The 23,741-nt window shown below is 43.5% G+C and overlaps 1 protein-coding gene across 3 annotated transcripts in view; it reads right to left on the reverse strand.

The window, feature by feature from the left end:
* Window positions 1-23,741, reverse strand: part of IGF1R (insulin like growth factor 1 receptor) — a 318,403-nt gene that overhangs the window by 273,503 nt on the left and 21,159 nt on the right. The window contains exon 1 of one of the 3 annotated variants that reach the window (XM_050798205.1): window positions 2,196-2,416. The exons of the other annotated variants lie outside the window; for them this stretch is intronic. The gene's annotated coding sequence lies outside the window, so the exon portion shown is untranslated. Of the gene's footprint in view, window positions 1-2,195; window positions 2,417-23,741 lie in introns of those variants that run through there. 3 annotated transcript variants of the gene reach the window in all.

Consider the following 23,741-nt stretch of genomic DNA (forward strand, 5'->3'; position numbering starts at 1 on the left):
GTAGGTGGAGGTTACAGTGAGCTGAGATCATGCCATTGCACTCCAGCCTGGGTGACAGAGCAAGACTCCATCTCAAAAAACAAACAAAACAGGAGGTCATTCAATCAGGGAACAAAAACATCCCTGGAAGGTGGAGACGACCCAAAAGGCAGGCAAGCCGCTGTGCCCAGTGCACCAGGGAGGCAGCAAGCCCCAGGCACCCACCAAGCGAGTCTACAGCGTCCTCTGCATTCTGCAGCGGGAGGCAGGGCTGCTGGATAGCAGCCCCATTCAGCAGCTTTGTGGACCAGTCCTCCTAGGGACCTGCTGTAGAACAAAGCTCAAGGTGTGAAGGAAAACAAAACCCAAAGCATCAAATCCCCACAACAGGGTGGTAAATCCTGTCCCCCCTACATGGAAGTGGCACTACTCCAAGGCAAAGCGAATGCTCCCCCGCCCATGGCCAACATCATCTCTATGCCTGCTCTATTCTGCTCATCCAGGACCCAGCTTCCATGACCAAATACATCTTCGAGCCATAGCACAGCAGCCTACATTTGCTGAATGGCACAGCAGGAGACAGCAAGGATGTTCATATGGGGTCAGGGGGGCACTGCCAGCTCTCCCCACACAGCCCTGGGTTAGGGAACCACAGAACATGCTCCACCAGCCCCTCCATGCTCTCTAGGAAACACCACGGGCAAAGGGAACATGGGACAAAGGGACATGGGACAAAGCCTTGGCAAAATGCAATCATGCTGGAGACTAAGGATCCAGGGTCTCCCACTGCTCCACCACTCATACCTCCCACCCAGGCTTACCCCACCATGAGGCCCCTAGCATCCAGGGCGGGGGTGGCTACGTCTATATCCCGCCTACTGATGTCCCCATACTATCAAGCAGCTCTTACCAATGTATCAGGTGGTAAACGACAGACTCTCACTGACTCCATTTTTAAATTCTGGGACATATGACCAAGCACAACATCTTAGGTAGGTATTGTGGGAAAGAGCTTTTAGATAATGGCTTTGATTCCTTGAGGGTAGGCCCCAATTTTGTTTATATTGTTGACCAGAGCTTGGTACTAAACAGAGTTTCCAAATGTTACTGGAAAGTCCAATCTTACCATCATCTTACATTAAGGTTTCCAGGGTATGGTAAATACACTTCTGAAAATTAGAGAAATGCAAACTAAGATATTTTTAACTTGGCTGGGCATAGTGGCTCATTCCTATACTCCCAGCGCTTTGGGAGGCCAAAGCAGCAGGACTGCTTGAGCCCAAGAGTTCAAGACTATAGTAAACTACGATGATGACACCACTGCATTCCAGCCTGAACAACAGAGCAAGACCCTACCTCAATCAATCAATGTTCTTTTTTTCTTTGGAGCCAGGGTATCACGCTGTCACCCAGGCTGGAGTGCAGCGGCAAGATCTCAGCTCACTGTAGCCTCAACTTCCTGGGCTCAAGTGATCCTCCCACATTGGCCTCCCAAGTAGCTGGGACCAAAAGCAAGCACCACCATGCCCAGCTAATTTTTTGTAGTTTTGGTAGAGATGGGGTTTCACCATGTTGCCCAGGCTGATCTTGAACTCCTGACCTCAAGTGATCTGCCCACCTCAGACTCCCAAAGTGCTGGGATTATAGGCATGAGCCACTCTGTGCCTGGCCAATCAAAGAAATATTTTTAACTTCACATATTCACATACAAAAAACTACCAATCTAATAACACCAAGCTTGAGTGAGGACATGGGGCAAAAGGCACTCGCCTACTTTTGGAAGGGGCATATGTGTACAAGTCATTTTGGAGGACAGCATCTACCTAAAAATACAAATGCCTATAACCTCTGACCAGTGACTCCTCTTCTAGAGATCCAATCCTCATGTCAGTGGGGCAAATAGATGTATGTCCCAACACATACACTGCCTCATCCAGGTGGTCAAGGTTAACAACAATGGTGATAAGTCATGCTGACAAACGATTGAAGGGAGAGCATTTCAGGTTTGCGGTCTTGCTCCCAAAAACCCATGGTCCCAGTCTAACCATAAGAAAACCATAGGCCGGGCGTGGTGGCTCACATCTGTAATCCCAGCACTTTGGGAGGCCGAGGCGGGCAATCACCTGAAGTCAGGAGTTCGAGACCGGCCTGTCCAACATGGTGAAACCCCATCTTTACTAAAAATACAAAAATTAGCTGGGCATGGTGGCGGGCACCTGTAATTCCAGCTACTCGGGAGGCTGAAGCAGGAGAATTGCTTGAACTCGGGAGGCAGAAGTTGTAGTTAGCCGAGGTTGTGCCATTTCACTCCAGCTTGGGAGACAAGAGACTCCATCTCAAAAAAAAAAAAGAAGAAGAAGAGGAAAACCATGAGACAACTCCAAATTAAGGGACAATATGCACAAAACCTGGCCAGTGTCCCTCAAAACTGTCAGAGTCACCAAGGACAAGGAAAGTCTGAGACACTGTCACAGACCAGAAGAGGTGAAGGAGACAGCTAAATGTAATGTGCTGTGATGTGCTATTCTGCACAGGATCCTGGACCAGGAAAGGAACATTGGGCAAAACTGGTAAAATCCAAAGAAAGTCTTGAGTTTAGTTCACTGACAGTCATGGACTAATGCTGGTTCCTTAGTTGTGGCAAATTACCACGGTGACATAGAATGTTAACAAGAGGGGAAGCTGTTAAGAGGTACATGGGAACTCTCTGGACTACCACGGCAACTTTTCTGTAAATCTAAAACTATTCTAAAAGGAAAAGTTTACTTAAAGAAAAGAGTGAGTATGCATGAGCATGTAAGCCGCAGGACAACAGGGCTATTTTAAATGTTTTTTGAAAAAGTATCCTTACTGCTCTGTGGCTTGCTTCTGCCTGACCCACCAACACCGCCCCACCCTGCCGCCTCCAGTTTCTTATGCAGGTGGACATAAACAAACGGAAAAAATGCCTGGAAGGAGACAAGCTGATGGGCCAGTAGTTCCTTCTGAGGAGTGAAGCAGACTCAGAGTAGCAGGAAGAGGTGAGGGTGAGCTGTATTACCCATCACCTTCTACTCTGTGACTGTGTATTGTTCTAATTTCAATAAGAAACACACATTCACGTATTAATTGTATACTTAAAATCATTTTAAAAACAAAGATCATTCTGCTATAGGAAGAGAGCCAAGATTTATTAAAATGAAAAACCACAAATTGCAAATCTGTGTTTAAACAACAGCTAAGAATAGCATTTTTGCTTGCATAGGGAGTATCTGCAAAGCTTACCCTTGGGAAGCAGGGTGGAAGAAGGAAGAGTCAGAGGAGAGGAGGAGGGGCCTGACATGTTTACTCCTTACCTTCTGTTTTAATTTCCTACCACAAACATGTGTTTTTGTTTTGGGATAGGGTCTTGCTCTGTCACCCAAGTTGGAGTGAAGTGGCACAGACAAGGCTCACTGCAGCCTTGACCTCTTAGGCTCAAGTGATCCTCCTGCCTCAGCCTCCTGAGTAGCTGGGATTACAGGCACACATCACCATACTTGGCTAATTTTTTAATTTTTTTGTAGAGATGGGGTGTCACTATGTTGCCCAGGCTGGTCTTGAACTCCTGGACTCAAGAAATCCTCCTGTCTTAGTCTCCCAAGGTGCTGGAATTATAGGCACGAGCCACCATGCCCAGCCAAGCATGTTTTTAAGTCATTATCATCATGAATATGATCATAAATCCTCAAAGTTCATTCCTCACTTGCTCCATCTCCTTGACCCCCCAAACCACACCCAAAGGAGCCCACATTTTGGAATTCTGCTTCTAGGGCTGTGAAGGCACAGGGTCCCCCTCCTTTGCCCACCGCTTGAGGGCAGCATGAGGACAGTGTGAGGGAGTAAGCACCCTCAGAAGTGGCCCCTGCCCTCGGTCACACCGTTGGCTGAGACGCTGGTCTGTCTCCATCAGACAGGATCTGTTCAACATCAACGCTGCTCTACACTGGGGCATCCTGAAAGATCTATATAAGGGGGCAACCCATATTCATCTGCGATGGCAGCAAAGTATGGCAAGAACCTAATGTGCCTCCTGAGTCATCTTTAAACTATGCAAGGTCTCTGCCTGCAATAAATATATTCTGATATTTTAGATTAATACTTTCTGATTAATCAATCTATGACAAACCCCTGGATCCTCAACCACGGCATCTAAAAAAATGTGGTGCAACTGGCTGGGCACAGTGACTCACGCCTGTAATCCCACCACTTTGGGAGGCCAAGGTGGGCAGGTCGCGTGAGGTCAGGAGTTTGAATAACATGATGAAACTTTGTCCCTACTAAAAATATAAAAACTCGCTGAGTGTGGTGGCGGGCACCAGTAATCCCAGCTACTTGGGAGGCTGAGGCAGGAGAATCGCTTCAACACTATGAGGCAGAGGTTGCAGTGAGCTGAGATCACACCACTGCACTCCAGCCTGGGTGACAGAGCAAGACTTCGTCTAAAAAAAAAAAAAAAAAAAAAAAAAAAAGGTAGTGCACTGTCCAAAGCTGCTTGTCCTTGAAAAGGACGCCAAAAACCAAACAACCAACCAAAAAAAATCTGCAAGATACCTAGAGAGGGAAAACAGCACAATGAAGATGAAAAACTGCTATTTCATGCTGCTTTCAAGATCAAGTGATTTAATTTCACTAACATTGATTTTTGCAGAGTGATTTAATTTTGCTAACACTGACTGAGCTTCTGCTTACTTGATGTTAACATCTGGGCAGCCAAAGTCGTCACCCGCCACACAGAGGAAGGAGGAGAAACATCAGGCCATCTGAGAGCCTGTCCACATGCAGATACTGATGAATCAAAGCCTACTGCGTAAAAAGAGGCCTCCAAGATTAATCAGGGTTTATTTTTTAGGTCCTGAATCTCTCAGGAAGCCTGATAAAAAAGCTGGGCCCCTTCTCCAAAAAAATACACTTACAAAGAGTTTGCATGCCATTTCCAAAGGTCCTCTGAACCCCACCTACAGGGCCTTTTGAGTCACAGACTCTCATCAACTAGTCTTGAGTTATAAGCATCTGTGATACCATTTTACAGATGTAAAAAAAAAAAATGAGGACTAGAGCAATTGACTTTCTCAAAATTCTCCCACCAGCTAATGGCTGGGTGGAGAGCTCTGGTCTCATGCTGCTGGGCAGGATATTTCTAGAAAACATGCAGCACACTCAGCAGCGGTTAGCACTGACCCCCAACGAAAGCATTATAATAGCATTCCCATACGTGCCAACGCTACGCAAAGGTACACACATGAAATAACAGTGCCATTACACACACACACAGGTGTGTATTGTGAGTCGAAGAGAGAAAGTAAGCTGGGAGTGGGGGAGAGACAGTGTGTGGGGGGAATTAAGGCAGAGAGAGGAGGGAGAGTGGGAGAGGAAGGAGAGTAGGAGAGAAGGGGAGGAGGAGAAAAGGGGAGGGGGAGAGAAAGGGGTGGTGGGAGAAGAGAGAGAAAGAGAACTATACTACTGACACTATGAACTTGGGCCAGGTCTGGCCAGGGCTTAATCCAAAACCCTGCCCCCTACCCGTGAAACAAAAATCTAGGTTCAGATCACCAGAGAGCACACTGAGAAGTCACCATGTCCTTCCTTCAGTAAGGTGCAGGCAGGCAGGGGGGCCTCAATCACTGGGACTCAAACTCCCCGCCCATCAGCCTCTGTTCCATGCTACAAACCACAGAGCACAAGACACTGCTGCAGTTCGGGAGCAAAGACCCAAGTTAACTGGCACCAAGTATCCCACTTCCACAGGCACTCCAGGACCACTACCAAACAGGGGCTGGCAATCATGAGGAACTCTGCTTCCAGCAAGGAGATAAGTAACTTCGGCCTTCCACTGGAGGCCACAGACAGCAAAGACACAAATCTGAAGATAAAAAGAGACAGAGAGTTCCACAGCTGGAAACTTTTAAGAGCTTTATTTCTTGCCCAAACTTAACCATTAATTAGACAATGACAACCTGGGGATGCTTTGGCTTCTATGCCAAGTCATGGCTTCCAACGCTACCACCTCTCTCTCCCCCTGGTTACCACACAGCATCTCGCTGGGGGTTGGGCCCTGGTCTAGCCCTCCATAATGCACCCTCCACCCTACTACCAAGGCAGACTTTCCAAACCACAAACCTGACAGTGCCCATTCTTCTGCATTAAGTCCTTCAAAACCCTCCCTGTGCCTTCCAGAGAAAAATCCAACCTCCTTGAAATGGCCTAAGACTCTTTGTGATTTGACCTGTGTCAATACATCCAGCCTCAGCTCCAGATATTCCTTCACCAAGGACAAGACATGGAGGCAACTGAGGTTTCTAAACTCCAAGATACTGAGTACACATGCTTCCCAGCAGCTCTTTCCATCAAAACACCCATCTTCTCTAGGCCAGGCCTTTAACACTTGCCTGGGTGCAGACTCACCCTTTCACTGCCACAGGACCCCTACTGCACTCATTTCTCAAGTTTAGGCACTCACTTACCTACTGGACTGTGATCCCATGCGCAGCTGGAACTGCATTGTATTTACTGTTCTTCACAAGGGCCAAACCAGCACAGGTCTGAGAAATAGCAGGTGCTTAGTAAACACCGGGCAAATGAATGACAAGGAAGTAATCAGTTGCTCTTGTTCACATGCTCCTTCTCTTCCTTCTCTTCCTTCTCCTCCTCCTCCTCCTCCCCCCACCCCCACCAAAACCTTCAGTTTTTTCACATGCTCCCTGTCCTCTCAAAGCCTTCAGCTTTTAAGTGAATTCGTACCCATAAAAATTTAAATAGGCCAGGCGTGGTGGCTCCTGCCTATAATCCCAGCACTTTGGGAGGTTCAAGTGGAAGAACTGCTTGAGGCCAGGACTTCCAGACCAGCCTAGAAAACATCCCAAGACTCCATCTCTACAAAAATTTAAAAATTAGCCAGGAGTGATAGCGCAGGAATGTAGTCCCAGCTATTCAGGAGGCTTAGGTGAAAGCACTGCATGAGCCTAGGAGGTTTAGGCTGCAGTGAACTATGATCACATCACTGCACTCTAGCCTGGACAACAATGTGAGATCCTGTCTCTAAGAAAAAAAAGAAAGAAAACTTAAATACTTCATTGATATTTGCTAAAACTCAAAAGTCCCATCAAAACCACAATGAGATACCACCTCATACCCATTAGAATGGATAGCTACTATTAAAAAAAAAAAACAAAAAACAGAAAATAAATGTTGGTAAGGATATGGAAAAATTGGAATTCTTATGGTCTATAGGGAAAACAGTATAGTGGTTCCTCAAAAAATTAAAAATAGAACTGCCATATGATCCAGCAATTCCACTTCTGGATATATACACAAAAGAACTGAAAGACTTAAGGAAATATTTGTATATCCACGATCATAGCCATATTATTCACAGTAGCCAAAGCAGGAGAGCAACTCAAGTGTCCATCGACAGACAAATGGATAAGCATATATACCATGTGGTAATGGACATTATATAAATGTGTTATCTATCAAACATACATATATTATTAATTATTATTGGGCCTTAAAAAGGAAGGAGACTATGGACACATGCTACAATCTGAATGAACCTTGAGGACATTATGCTCATACAATAAGTCAGTCACAAAAGGACAAATAGTGTATGATTCCATTTACATGAGGTATCTAGATAGTCAAATTTACAGACAGAAAGTAGAATGGCAATTGCCAGGAGCTAGGGGAAAAAGGCAATGGGGAGTTGTTTGATGGATATGGAGTTTCAGTTTGGGAAGATGACCAAGTTCTGGAGATGGATGGTGGTGACGGTTGCACAACAATGTAAGTGTACTTAATACCACTGAGCTCGTACATTTAAAAAGATTCTTTTAAGTAGCCTCAATAACTGCTGTCTGACACCACCCTATGATAAAGTTCAAAATGGTTTCAGACACTGACAGCTGCCGCACTGTCCAAGGAGGCTGCAGCTCCAAGGCTAGGTAATCAAGCTACCTGGGGTGCAGTGGCAAGCTGTTGATGCCTGGGACCTGCTGCTAGACCTGAATACTGGAAACATGCTAGTGTTCTTGCACACTCTTGTTCCATCTTCAACAGTTATCTGGAGGAAGCACCACCAGGGGTCCAGCCCACAGAGGCATCTTTGGAGGGACCCCGGACAGACAACGGGCAGATATATGCGTGGTCCGAGCCAGTCATGGAAAGAGCCACTGGGAAGATACCGAAGGTCAGACAAAGAGGGACACAGAGGAAGAGGTGCCCAGGTGGGTAACAGAGAGTAGAGTGGGCTGGAGGAGACTAAGGATGGAAACCCACTGGGAAGCTGGTGCCCTAGATCATTATTAACCTCCCCAGACTAAGTAAGCAGAAGTTGGGGTCTGTCCTCTAGTAGGTTACAGCCCCAGTAAGAACCCACACAAAGCATCTAAGCATCCAGGCATCTAAAGAACTCAACATCTACCATCCAACGTGTCCATCCACTTTCCAGGAAGTATGGTGATATGACTGTAAACGCAAACACAGCATGGTTCTTCTTAAAAGCCAACAGTTCCAGCTGGGCGTGGTGGCTCACACCTGTAATCCCGGAACTTTGGGAGGCTGGAGGGAGAGGACTGCTTGAGTCCAGGAGTTTGGAGTGCAGCCTGGGCAACATAGTGAAACTCCATCTCTATAAAAAATGTTAAAAATTAGCCAGGCATGATGGCACACACCTGTGACCCCAGTTACTCAGGAGGCTGAGGCAGGAGGATCCCTTGGGCCTGGGAGGTTGAGGCTGCAGTAAGCCGTGACCATGTCACTGCACTCCAACTGTGGCTACAGAGCGAGACACTATCTCAAAAATTTAAAAAAAAAAAAAAAAAGGAAAAGGAAAAGAAGAAATGTATACATGCAGGGAGACTACAGTGTGGGGTCAGACTGCTCACAAAGTTTCAAACATCCTGAAGCTCGGGGAGACTAAATAATTTGCCCCAAATCACACTCACTAAATATTAGCGCTGGATAGAATGCAAGCTCAGACTTCCTGAAGCCAAATCCCACATGCGTTCTCTCAGCACACAGAGGGTCTCCCACTGACTGCCTTTCTCCTTCTACTCTCTCATCTGCAGCAACCCAGTGGCCAAATTTTGCCCCATTTAAAAAGGAAGGAAAGAAAGGTCCCTGTCCTCATCTGGATAAGCTTTAGCTATGTTTTTGTAACATTCAGAAAAGGCCATAAAAGATCTTCACTGAGGGCTGTGCTAAGTACTAAGTGTTACTCAATAAACCACAGCATGGAGGTTGCCAATTGACGTTTAGCTATAACCTGGAAAGAGTACTGGCTGAATACATTTTTTCTTCTATTTCAATTTCTAGGTATCATTTATATTCATCAGCCCCCACCCCCACCTCCCCCATTAGCAAGCATAAAACAAACAAAAAAACCCACAGAGCTACAGTTTTAAGACACTACCAGAGTAGGTGGCATATTATGATAAACAAAGATGACAATAAAACATTTTTCCAGCTGTGATAAACATACTTAAGATCTATCATAGAGGCTGCCAGAGCTAAAACTGAAAACTATGAAAATTGCAAGTTGTTCATAACACAGAATTTATGTCTTAGAAGCTTTTATTTTTTAGGCAGAAGTTGTCTCACTAGGAGATCATTTCCTCACCTTTTTAAAATTTGAACTTTTAAAGCTGTGACATGTCGAGGCTGTCACATGTCCAAAGTGATTTAACAACTGGCTGAGGGATGGACTGAGGCTGAACACGGGCACATGGTCCAGCTCAGAGGCCCAGCTGGAGAAGACAATACCGCTCAGGGCAGCCCTACTAAGCCTCCAGGTGGATCCCAAAGATCTACGCCCACCAGGTGATTAGGACACTCAAGTTTCATTACATTCAAATACTGTGAACAAGCAATTCAATTGACAGCTGTCTCAGTGTCTCAGATATCAGAAGAAATTAAGAAGAATGGTGAATTATGTCCAGATTTCCAAATATCCATGCCTTTGTGTCCTTTCTTGGCTTCTGAAACCATCTGTCTTCCTTTCCCAACTTAAAAAAGAAAAAACGAAAACTTTAAACAATAAACCTTGCCATGCAACTGTGACTGATGAGATGTAGTTGTGAAATGGGCTTGTCAGACTCACTTATATAAGAGGATACCCACTTGATTGCAATTCATAACATCTCTAACATCTGAAAAACTTCAACAGACAACAATTTTCTCAATAAACAAAACTGTTGTGTATTACACTAAGCTGAGCTAAGATTACCTCATCCCTTAAAAACCAACGGCTGTAAACAAGTTGTAACACAACTGGGCAATGCCCATACAAGCAAAAGTCCCTTTGCAAAGCCCAGCGGACTTCCCAGCAACTTCCTGGCCTTCCGAGCAGAAACAGCCCCCAATGATGGAACTAAAGGAGGAGACTTAACAGAATTGGAGAACTTCAGATTGTGAAAGACTCGGAACAGAACACTTTACTTTTAGAATCCTAAAATAAACACAGCCAGACCACTTGAGGAATCACGGAGGTGTATCCGTGAAAAGGCACTATATCTGCTTTTTAAGTCACACATCCAAACTAGTCAGATCTCTCCTAAAACCCTTGATATCAACCCTACTCCACCCTCTTTTGATGAACACCTACTATGCCATGCACTTTGTCAGATCCTATGGAAACAAAGAACGTGTTTCCTGCCCTTAAAGAATCCCTACAACCATAGAAAGAGAAAGGGAGAGAAGCCGATACTCTCAGCACTGTGCGATCAGAATATTCAGCAGTGATACGAGATACACTGTGAGGTAGGGAGGCCACTGACATGAGGCGTTAATCAACTCTGGGGAGAGAAGTGGTGCCCGGGAGCCTGCTCCAACTTAAATGCATAGGAAGAAAAGTATAACCACTTATCACATTTGAGACCTAAATAAGACAGTAAAGTATGAATTTAAAAAGCAACCCAGGCCAGGTATGGTGGCTCACGCCTGTAATCCTAGCACTTTGGGAGGCCGAAGCGGGTGGATCACCTGATCAGGAATTCCAGACCAGCCTGGCCAACATGGTGAAACCCCATCTCTACTAAAAAGACAAAAATTAGCCAGGCATGGTGGCACGTGCCTGTAATCCCAGCTACCCGGGAGGCTGAGGCAGAAGAATCGCTGGAACTCAGAAGGCAGAGGTTGCAGTGAGCCGAGATCATGCCACTGCACTCCAGCCTGGATAACAGAGTGAGATCCTGTCTCAAAAAAAAAAAAAAAAAGCAACCCAGAGAAAGATACTAGTTTCTGTGTGCTTAAGGAAAATGTAAAACTGTAGACAAGCTCTTCAATTAAACCTCCAATATTTCTAAATCAACTACAGTATTTAAAGAGAAAGACTCCTTTTATAATTACATCTGACACTTTTCCCCATGAAAACATCTCGGAGCACAGATACGCTTCTTCAATGTGAAGGTCGGTCTCCATGGGCCCTAAAAGGAACACTAGCTCACCTTACAGGAACACCCTCAGCAAACATGAGAGGAGCAGTTATCTTTCTCCTGGTACCTTCCCTGCTCCTCCTGGAAAACAACTCAGATAACCATAGGAGACCAAAGAGTCCTAATATGATTTAGGAGACGGAAGTTACTCAAAATCATTTCAAACAAGTTCACCACTGAACGCTTCCTGTGACCAAATAACGGTGGCAGGCCCTGAAGGTTTCAACGGTTCTGCTCCATCCACCCTGTCGTTCATTCATCAGTCCTGCCCCTAGGAAGACCCTATGCCTGAGAACCTAAGGGTGGTGAATTCCTTCCTAATCGCTCTCCACCCTACAGAGAAAATCACTAAGCTCAAAAGAAAAAGTATAAGGCCCCTATCCACATTCCAAATTGATTTCACACGACTCAACAGAAATCATAGTATTTCTCCCCTCCAACCACCCACCCTGAAGAGTGACCATCTCCTTGGCCACACACAGCAAACAATAATTCAGATGACACCAGGGGACAGACCCTAAATTCAAGTATTTGCCTGATGCAGGTCTAAGGCAGAGATGTGAACAGAATTTTTGAATCAAACCAACTGAACCACTCACCTTTACTAATACACGGGGTAAAATTCCACAGAGTTTTATGAAAGCTATGTCATAGCTCCCCCAAGAATAGCCCTGAGGTTGGAGCATAAGCCCCCGACAGGGATGGCATCCAACCACCCCAGGCAGGAGAGTCTGCTGCCTCCATCCCTGCAGCCAGGAGGCATCAGATGTCATCCAAGCCATCTTCTGTGGCTCACATATCCAGCAAATTACAGCACTCCCTCAATTTAGAGGTTTATCCTTGAACTACTGCTTGGAATGAACCCAAATAGGCAAGCATTTTCTCCTCCATAAGGCTACCCATTACCTATACCCATTGCACGAGATTGCAATCAATGAAAACCTCCTGACAACTATCGGTGGTGAATGCAAAGACACAAGCAGAGAAGAACTAAACAACGAGGCATATGTCATGTGCCAGGTAGACATGCGAAACAAGGTGCAGGCAGAAAGCAGAGCAGCTGCCCTCAAGATATCACAATTTATCAGCAAAGCAGACTCATAAAGAGACAGAATCCTAACATAACCAAAGTGCTACTGAGGCTTAAAGAAGCAGAGTTATGTATCACTTAACAACGGGGGTGCATTCTAAGAAATGCATAGTTAGGTGATTTCATCATTGTGTGATCAGAGTGATCTCGATGGTGTAGCCTACTACTACATACCTAGGCTATACAGTATAGCCTATTACTCCTAGGCTACCGACCTGCAAGCCTGCAGTGTGTTACTGCACTGAATACTGCAGTCAGTTTTAACACAATGGTAGGTATGTGTGTATTTAAACATACCTAAACATAGAAAAGGCACAATAAAAATATAGTATGATTTAAAAAAAAAAGTACAAATGGCCAGGCTCACACCTATCATCTCAGCACTTTAGAGGCCAAGCACTTGCTTGACGCCAAGAGTTCAAGACCAGCCTAGGCAACATAGTGAGATCTCATTTCCACAAAAAATTAAAAAACAAAAATTAGCCGAGTGTGGTGGCACAAGCCTGCAGTTCTAGCTACTTTAGGGAGGCTGAGGCAGCAGAATCGCTTGAGCCCAGGAGCTCAAGGCTGCAATGAGCTATAATCACGCCACTGCACTCCAGCTTGGGTGACACAGCTAGACCTTGTCTCTTAAAAACAAAACAAAAAAAAGTATGTATGTATGTGTATATATATATGTGTGTCTATACACACACACACACACACACACACATATATAGGAGTACTAGTACGAATAAAGCTTGCAGTACTAGAAGTTGCTCTTCCGGGTGAGTCAGTGAGTGGTGAGTGAATGTGAAGGTTGACTACATTACTGTACACTACTGTAGACTTTATAAATACTGTATACCTAGGCCTCACTAAATTTATTTAAAAATTTTTCTTCAGTAATAAATTAACCTTAGCTTAACCATAACTTTTTTACTTTTACAAACTTTATTTTTCTTAAATTTTGGTTCTTGTATATATTTTCTTTATATTCTTATTCTATAAGCCTTTTTCTATTTTTAACTTTTTTTAACTTTTTTAACTTTTTTGTTAAAAACTAAGACACAAACACACACATTAGCCTAGACCTATACAGGGTCAGGATCATCCATGTCACTGTCTTCCACCTCCATATCCTAACCCACTGGAAGTCTTCAGGGGCAGTAACCCACGCAGAGTCATCATCTCCTATGATAACAATGCCTTCTTCTGGATACCTCCTGAAGGACCTGCCTGAGGCTATTTTACAATTAATTTTCTGTTTAATAAGTATAAGGAGTACACTCTAAAATAAAAAGTACAGCATAGTAAATACATACACCAGTAACAGGGTTGCTTCTTATCAAGTATTAGGTACCTTACACAACTGTATGTGCTACACTTTTATCTGACTGGAAGCACAGTAGCTTACACCAGCATCACTACAAACATGTGAGTAATGTCGCGCACTACAACAGATACGATATCCCTACGAGACAGCACTGTTTCAGCTCCATTATAATCTTATGGGACTGCTGTGACAGATGAGGTCCACCGCTGACCAAAACATGATGTGGAGCATGACTACCATTAATTCTGAATTTGGATGGGGACACAAAATAAGCACAGCTCTGGCAGGTCTAATAAAGATTAAGAGAGAAAAGCAACTAAAACATCTGAGAAAACAGATACAGAGGGAATAACACCACACAGAAAATACTACATACAACTGAGCTGTAATTTTTAATTGACTTGCTGGAAATTATTAAATTACTAAAATTGATTTAAAAAGAACCAGAAGGCCAGCATGGTGGCTCATGCCTGTAATCCCAACACTTTGGGAGGCCGAGGCAGGAGGATCGCTTAATCCCAGGAGTTCAAAACCAGCATGGGCAACATAGTGAGACTCTGTCTCTACAAAAAATTTAAAAATTAGCCAGGTATGGGTTCCAGCTACTCTAGAGGCTGAGGTGGGAGGCTCGCTTGAGCCCAGTGGGTTGGGGCTACAGTGAGCCATGACTGCACCACTGTCCTGGGCAACAGAGTGAGATCCTGTCTCCAAAAAACAAAAAGAGCACAGAGGAAAGAACCAGAAACCTGGAACAGACCAATACCCACGAAACTTTTTAAAGCTGTCACAAAAACTAACCATTTTTTTAGGCTGGGCATGGTGGCTCACACCTGTTAATCCCAGCACTTTGGGAAGCAAAGGCAGGCAGACCACTTGAGCCCAGCAGTTCTAGACCAGCCTGGACAACATGGCAAAACCTCATCTCTACAAAAAATACAAAAAAAAAATTTTTTTTAACCACGTGTGGTGGCAAGCACCTGTGGTCCCAGCTACCAGGGAGGCTGAGGTGGGAGGATTGCTCAAGCCTGGGAAGTCAAGGCTGAAGTGGGCCAAGATTATGCCACTGCACTGAAGTCTTAAAAAAAAAAAAAAAAAAAAAAAAAAAAAACTATTTTTTTTTTTTAGGTGTCAGCCTCCAAGCATTTAACAAGTGAGTTGTTCCAAACCTTCAAAGGACAGTTTATTGCCACACTATGAAAACTGTTACAGAGAAGAAGGTAAAAAGGAAAAGTCATTAATTCATTTTACAAAACTAGCCTAAGCCTGACAGCAAAATCTGGAAAAGAATGCATCTAAAGAGAACTGTAAAGCTATCTCATTTAAAATAAGATATTAAAAAATCTGAATATGTTAGCAAACCAAATTTAATTAGGAATTTAAACAGCCACCCACAGCAACCAAAAATAGTTTAACACAGGAATCTGAGGAGGGATTACTACCAGGTAATCTATTCCTACATCACATTAATAGGTGTAACAACAACATCTGAATCTAAATGAATGCCAAAATGACATCTGATGACATTCAACACCCATCCTTAATAAATCACCCAAGAAAACAAGACAGGCAATTCTTCAACATGATGAAAACCTCTCTTAAACCAAAAGAAACCTTACATATTGAGAAACAGAGGTATTATCATTAACATAGACAAAAAAGGACAAATATGCCTGTAATCAACATGTAACAATTCTGGATGTGCAGGCTAATGCAGCAAGACCCTATGAACAACCCTGCTTGGTTGGCCCAACCCCCATGCCCAACCCACTAGCCATACCCACTTCCATGTCCCACCTTCTAGCCAGCTGCATGCAACTCAGTTCTGGCCAAGGAGAAGCAGGGCCTGCTGGTTAAGCAGCACTTGCTGACCTGTCATTCTGCCTTTTGTCTTCATCCCTTCCCAACTTCTTCCTGCCTGAAACACAGACATAATTCCTGGAGGTCGTCTTGTGTTCACGAGGACAAAAGCCACAGGCTAAGGATGAAGAAACAGAAGCCAGGAGCCCAGTCCTCACACCCTCTTTGAGCACCTCACAGCAGCCACAGACTCCTCCCCCCGAGACTGCCTGAACTTGAGAAAAATCAGCCCCCGTCGGCCTACTCCCTTATTAGGCAGCAGGCTTTCAGTTATTTTCAGCCATTTATATTCCTAAATGACACACACCTGACGGTAAGTAAAGACGTATTATGTACCAGAAAAATGGAGACCAAATTATCCTTATCTGTCATCAATGATTTTCGGCACAAAAAAGTCAGTAAGAGTCAACTGAAAAACTATTATAACGAATAAGAGCAATCAACAAATTGGGTAGATACAAGATAAGTACAGAAAATACCAGAGCTTTCCTCACATACAACCAATAATCATCTAAAAGAAACAAGGGAGGTCAGGCATGCTGGCTCACACCTGCAAAGTCAGCACTTTGGGAGGTGAAGGTGGAAGGATCACTTGAGGCCATGAGTTTGAGACCGGCCTGGGCAACACAGCAAGGCTCTGCCTCTAAAGGAAAAAGAAAAAACTTAGCCAGGCATGGTGGCGCATACCAGCAGTCCCAGCTGGTGGTGCATACTCCAGCCTGGGTAACAGAGCAAGACCCTGTGTCTCAAAAATGGAAAAAAAAAATTTTTAAATATAAAAAAAAATGGGGAATAAAGACAACTCCTACATGAGCAACAAAAAGTGTTCATTAACCAGGAATAACCCAAAAGGAAAAAAGTATACAATCTCTATGACCTTCTGTGATTTCTTCACAGATAGATAAAAGTTGAGTAAATGGAGAAACACAGAATGTCCTTGAATGAGTAATTCAAATATTTGGAAATGTTTTCTCCCAAACTGATTTATTAACAATCACAATCAAAATCTAATGAATTTGTGTTTTTTTGGACGAGTAGCGGAGAATTGCAAAAACAAAACAACATACACACACACAAAGTTCACCTGAAATAATGGTGCTTCAAATTTTTTTTTTAACCTGAGTGGAGATTCTTCCTAGAAGATGTTAACATGTATAATGAAGCTACAGTGTTTAAGACAAAATGATTTTACCACTAAAAGGCAGATCAGTGGGAGAAGACAGCTTTAAAATAGTGGGAGAAGAGAGCTTTAAGAGTCTTGGCCAGGCACGGTGGCTCATGCCTGTAATCCTAACACTTTGGGAGGTCGAGGCGGGCAGATCACCGAGGTCAGGATTTCAAGACCAGCCTGGCCAACATAGTGAAACCCCATCACTACTAAAAAGACAAAAATTAGCCGGGCATGGTGGCACATGCCTGTAGTCTCAGCTACTCAGGAGGTTGAGGCAGGAGAACTGCTTGAATCCGAGAGGTGGAGGTTGCAGTGAGCCGAGATGGCGCCACTGCACTCCAGCTTGAGCAACAGAGTGAGACTCTGTCTACAAAAAATAATAATAGGCCCGGCGTGGTGGCTCAAGTCTGTAATCCCAGCACTTTGGGAGGCCGAGCCGGGCGGATCACAAGGTCAGGAGATCGAGACCATCCTGGCTAACACGGTGAAACCCCGTCTCTACTAAAAAATACAAAAAACTAGCCGGGCGAGGTGGCGGGCGCCTGTAGTCCCAGCTACTCGGGAGGCTGAGGCAGGAGAATAGGCGTAAACCCGGGAGGCTGAGCTTGCAGTGAGCTGAGATCCGGCCACTGCACTCCAGCCTGGGCGACAGAGCGAGACTCCGTCTCAAAAAAATAATAATAATAAAATAATAATAATAATAAATACAGTCTCTAGCCAGGCTAGGCACGGTGGCTCACGCCTGTAATCCCAACACTTGGGGAAGCCGAGGTGGGCGGATCACCTGAGGCCGGGACTTCAACACGAGCCAGGCCAACATGTAGAAACCCGTCTCTACTAAAAATATAATAAAAAATAGCCAGGCGGGGTGGCGCACGCCTATAATCCCAGCTACTTAAGAGGCTGAGGCAGTAGAATCACTTGGAGCGGGGAGGCGGAGGCTGCAGTGAACAGAGATCGCGTCTCTGCACTCCAACCTGGGCAACAAAGCGAGACTCTGTCTCCAAAAAAAAAAAAAAAAAAAAAAAAAAAAGGAAACATATTGTTCGATAATCCAGTGAAGAAAAAAACAGCACAATGTGGGGAAACTAAATTGTCAACAGGAGGAGGCATCTTACTTCACTTAAGTACAAATACATTCTAGAAGTATTAAAGAATTAAAAGAAAAAGATAAGGCATCAATATGCATGATTAACTTTAACTGATTTTGACTTGAGTATAAACTTACTAAGCAAGAGAATTAAAGATCATAATGAAGAGACTGCTGTTCTATATTAAATGATACAACTTTTTAAATGCTAAAATTGCAAGGCTCAATTTAGTGTTCAATTCTGGTGGAGTATGGATGACAGACACTGCTCCTGGAAGCTGAAACTAAGAGTTTTCTGCAAAATATTTTGGCAATATTTATCTAGGATCATGCACACTTATACAATTCTTATTCCTTAATTTCCACTTTCAGGAATCTAGCCCAAAGAATTTATCAACGTAGCATATCAACAACAATACACAATAATTTTATCACCATTTTTTAATGATCAAAATTATAAAATGGGCCAGGCATAGTGGCTCACACCTGTAAATCCCAACACTCTGGGAGACCAACGTGGACAGATCACTTGAGGTCAGGAGTTTGAGACCAGCCTGGCCAACATGATAAAACCCCATCTCTACTAAAAATACAAAAATTTGCCAGGCGTGGTGGCATGCACTTGTAGTCCCAAATACTCGGAAGGCTGAGGCAGGAGAATTGCTTTAACCTGGGAGACAGAGGTTGAAGTGAGCCGAGATCACACCACTGCATTCTAGCCTGGGTGACAGAGGAAGACTTTGTCTCCAAAAAAAAAAAAAACTAAAATACCTAAATTTAGCATTTATATAGAATAATTTTAATTTTAATAATTTCATTAAAGACCACATTCCAGGTGATAAAGATATAATGGTATGGGCAGAAATTCACAGTGTGTGTGTACATAGTATACTATTATTTTTATTTTTTAAAATATATAGATACACATATAAGTTTAGGGGGAAAAAATCGCAGGAAAATACAACAAAATATTAACAATGGTTACCTTGAGATTAAGGATAATTTTTATTTTCCTTTTATAGAGAGAGACAGAAAACTTATTTTCTAATTCTCTCCTCATAGTCATCTATTACTATTATAATTTGAAAAAAGCAATACACATAATAAAATACTTGTAGTGTCTGGCGGCAGGCAAATGTGTCCCTATCAAAGGTTCATTGTTCGTCATAGCTGCACGTTATTTTTAAATAGGTCAAATATGTGAAGTCATTCTAGTGCTATGTGTACACGTGATTGTTGAATCAATGATAAGAGCCCTCGGAACGCACTCTGTAGACCTCATATAAAGGAGACAATGGGCTCTTCTGGAAGAGAAGTAACTGGAAGGATGAGGAAGCCTAGGGTTATGACACTGATGGTCATCTTGGAACTCTAAGGATCTCCATTTCTTTAATTTACATTTATAGAACATCCACCATATGCAGGTACCAGGCATTCAAGAATGAACATAGTTCTTGCTTTCACTTAGTTAACAGTTTCTCCTCCAAAATTTTATGTAAAGCAATCATGACCACTGTACTTTTTCCCTTTCAGGTATGTCTAATCGTGATGTGGTAACAAATTCTGTTTCAATGCAACAATCAGATTTCCTGTATAGTAATTATTTTAAAATATGTCTGAAACCCACTCTCTCAAAAAGCTGAGACTTTAATCGCTATGACTTTTGAAGACACCAATTTTCTGGAACCTATAGATAGCATTAACATTTCAACTATTCAGAGGTCACCACTCATTCACTCTGCCAATGAAACTTGTCTAAGTCCTTAAGATAGCTTCTCTAGACAAGAGAAGCGTGGCTGTACATTTTGTCCAAATTTTTTTCAGAGAAACTACAACCACAGTGGAAAGTTCACTGGATGAGGAGAAAAAAGAACAGGGTAAAAGATGCTGGCCTCAGACATGCAAAATACAAAATACAAAATACAGCGCCTGGCACAGACCTGGTGCTTATCAGGTATTTGCACAATAACTATTTTGCAGAATGAACAGCAGGCTTAAAAAAGCAGTTGCCCATCTGCTCACTCAGAGCACCCAGCTTCCAAGAGCACTACACCATCAGCAGAAATTGCAAAGATTTCTTCACCGCCAAAGGTGAGGCCAGGAGTGTCTGTGACTGCACAACATGTACCCAGCATGGGGGAATCCAGCGGTCACCGCCCCATTCAATGCAAGCACAGGTGTTTTCAAAGATGATCTGTAAAGCTACTAAGAGTTAAAGGTCTTTCTGCTTTAAAAACAAAACAACTAAAAAGTCACTGCCCAGGGATTTGAGTCTTTTCTTTCCATTTCTATTATTGAGAGAGCCTCCAGAAGACTACAGCTAAGACAGCAGTTATTTTCCTACTAGAAGAGCAGCTGAGGAAAGGTAAAACAGAGTGAGAATGATCATCTATTTACTGTACAACCTGCTAGTCCACCACCAGAAGTATGCAAACAAGAGCTTCAGAAGATGGCTATTCCACCAGTACATCAATTAACCAAATAGTGTAATGATACACACAATGTCACTGACATGCCAGTACATCAATCAGTTATAGAGTATAAAACCATGTGTGGTCCAAAAGGACCCTACAGCAATCCCCAAGAATGCTAGGTGGCACAGTAGCTTATGTCTATCAGCCAGACTACTCGGGAGGCTGAGGCAGGAGGATCACTTGAGCCCAGGAGTTCAAGGCTGCAGTGAGCCATGATCACGTCACTGCACTCCAGCCAGGGTAATAAAGCAAGACCTCATTTTTTTAAAAAAGTAAAACAAAATAAAAAGATGCTCCCATGTGACAGTCTTACAATGCAAGCTAGTGTCTCCAAAGAAGACTTACTGAGCTACACAAAGGAAGCTGGACATTAGGAATCCCACCCAGAAACATTTGTGTTAATCCTTACGAAATCGCTGATTAAGTATCACCAGATACGCTGCTTCAACTTTCTAGGAACCTGTATTTTGGGGGAAAAAAATCCATTCAGCACAAATGAAATGATTATTGGACCAAAATTAGTTAACCCAATCAGAACTATTTGAGTGACCAAGACATTATCATCCTATAAAGCTGGAAAGGTTTTTGTATTTCTCAAAATTTTATGACTCTCATCACAAATGAGACCAGAAGAAATATAATGTTTAGCATGGAAGCATTTGAACTGTAGGCACTTTTGCTAACCTACACTTTTTTTTTGAGATGGAGTCTTGCTCTATCACTCAGGCTGAAGTACAATGGCGCCATCTTGTCTCACTGCAACCTCCGCCTCCCAGGTTCAAGTGATTCTCCCACCTCAGCCTCCCGAGTAGTTGGGACTACAGGTGCACACCACCACACCCGGCTAATTTTTGTATTTTTAGTAGAGGCGGGGTTTCACCATGCTGGCCAGGCTGGTCTCAGGCTTGGCCTCTGAGCCCAAGCCGAGCCATGGCATCCCCTGTGACTTGCACTTATTAGCCCAGATGGCCTGAAGTAACTGAAGAATCACAAAAGAAGTGAAAATGCCCTGCCCCACCTCAACGGATGACACTCCACCACAAAAGAAGTGAAAATGGCCGGTCCTTGCCTTAAGTGATGACATTACCTTGTGAAAGTCCTTTTCCTGGTTCATCCTGGCTCAAAAAGCTCCCCCACTGAGCACCTTGTGACTCCCACTCCTGCCCGCCAGAGACCCACCCCCCTTTGACTGTAATTTTCCTTTACCTACCCAAATCCTATAAAACGGCCCCATCCTTATCTCCCTCCACTGACTCTCTTTTCCGACTCAGCCCGCCTGCACCCAGGTGATTAAAAAGCTTTATTGCTCACACAAAAGCTGTTTGGTGGTCTCTTCACACGGACACGTAAGACACCGACCACAGGTGATCAGCATTGGCCTCCCAAAGTGTTGGGATTACAGGCGTGAGCCATGGCACCTGGCCTTATCTACATTTTATTTCATGAAAAGAGTTGTGGGAAAATGTTAAGCCTGGGTACATCATTTTCTTGGTTACTTTGGATCCTTCTCCTTTGTTGCAAGAATCATAAATATTCCCAATTCTTTTACAGGCAAAAATGAAACTTGTACCCAAATATGTCCTTTAAAAATAAGCATTAAACATTATGAGGGAAACAATTGGCATTGTGGAAAATGTCTGTGCACCCTGGCTAAGCAACTCACTATTGCTTGGATTGTATTAATATCCACACCATAAAGCTAAGAAAGAACTTAAATTTTAGCCTCTGTTATTTCTGTGCTGATTAAGCTGCAGTTCTTTCAACTTATCGCCTTCATACTTGCCTGTCCAAACAAAAAGATCTCACGAGTTCCATTGAAATAGCCCAAACAAGAGCCTAAACTTGCAAAGCTATTTTTCAGAGCTCAATAGTACAACAACAGGAAGTAGGACTTCTGGGATAGGGATTTTGCTATTTATTTTTTCTTTCAATGGACGCTTTTAAGCAAGAGAGAAAAAAATCTACAGGCATTACAAATCCTGGAAGCTATGAATCAGGAAGTGGGAAATGGCTGATCCTGAAATGGCCAGCCTGAAAATCCTGGCTCTTTTATGTAGTCAAGTCTCCGAGGCCAGGAATTTCAGAAATCTTAGGCATTTTGCATTATTTTCTGAATCTTAAAAGAGCTGAGACTTGAGAGAAAAGAGAAGGGCCAGGATAAATGAACCAATAAGGAAGCCCTCAGTCTCCAGCTCCATGCCCCCATCACCACACAAACCTTGCCCCCATAATTACAAGCTCAGTTGGGACATGCTCCTTACAAATGGGGTTTTGTTTACAATGCTGCTAAGGAGAAGGGGGTGATAGCCCATGGTTTCTGCAGACCCAGGCTTCAGCTTTCTCATTCTTTCCCAATGTTGAATCTGGAATGGACTCGGGACCCCAAATATTTCACAACTCCAAACACCCTACAGTTGATTAAAAACAATGGTCACTTTTGTTTTCAGCAAAGACTATACCTGATTTTTGCTAAGTCTAAGTAAAATGCAAAGACCCATGCAACAAACCTGCACGAATGCTTTCAGATATGCAGATTTGAAGGGGGGGGGGGCACTGCTCTCTTTTGAGCAAATAGAGATCCAGTAACAGAGCAGGGCTCACTCTGCAATGGCTGCATTTGCATCAATGTGAGACACCAAACAAATGCCCGCACATGGGAACCTAGTATGCGGATCAAGGGAAAAGAGGGCATCTTTATCCTTCCAAATATGACAACTCAATCGAAAACTTCTCATTCCAAAGTCCTAAGGGTCCCTACAACAGGAAGCTACTGGAGCTTGTGAAATTATTTCCAATTATTTTCTATAGAAATTAAACATATCAATTCTATTGGCAGGTCATGTGAGATGACAGGTTTAAAAACCTATGTTGATTAGGGGAGAAAAGCAAAGAAAAAAAATAGAAGAAAATAAAGTCATTTCCTGTGTCAGCTGTAATTTGGGAGGCTTTTTTCCAGTGTCCTTCTAAGTGAATCTGCCATAATCAAATGTAGTCAAATATAACTGCAATGTGCAAAAGCACAGTGATGACCTGAGAGGGACGTGCCACCCAGAACCCTTGGGACCAGTCTTCTATCTCTTCCAACAGACATCCACTACCACCTCTCCAGAATTATTTCATAAACACCAGTAGCCTCCCATGTGTTTCTTTAACTTAGCACAAATAAGAGAACCAATATGTAACGGATGATTTTTAGCTCTTAAGAACCAACCATTCCTCTTAGCCCAGCCTCTACACACTTGGAAAACCATCCCCGATTTGCCCCCAGCCTCATCCCCCACTACAACCTAAACAAACCTTCCTCTCCAGCCTTGCTAC

This window comes from Macaca thibetana, chromosome 7 (genome assembly GCF_024542745.1).
Source record: "Macaca thibetana thibetana isolate TM-01 chromosome 7, ASM2454274v1, whole genome shotgun sequence".
In the NCBI taxonomy this organism is placed as follows: Eukaryota; Metazoa; Chordata; class Mammalia; order Primates; family Cercopithecidae; genus Macaca; species Macaca thibetana.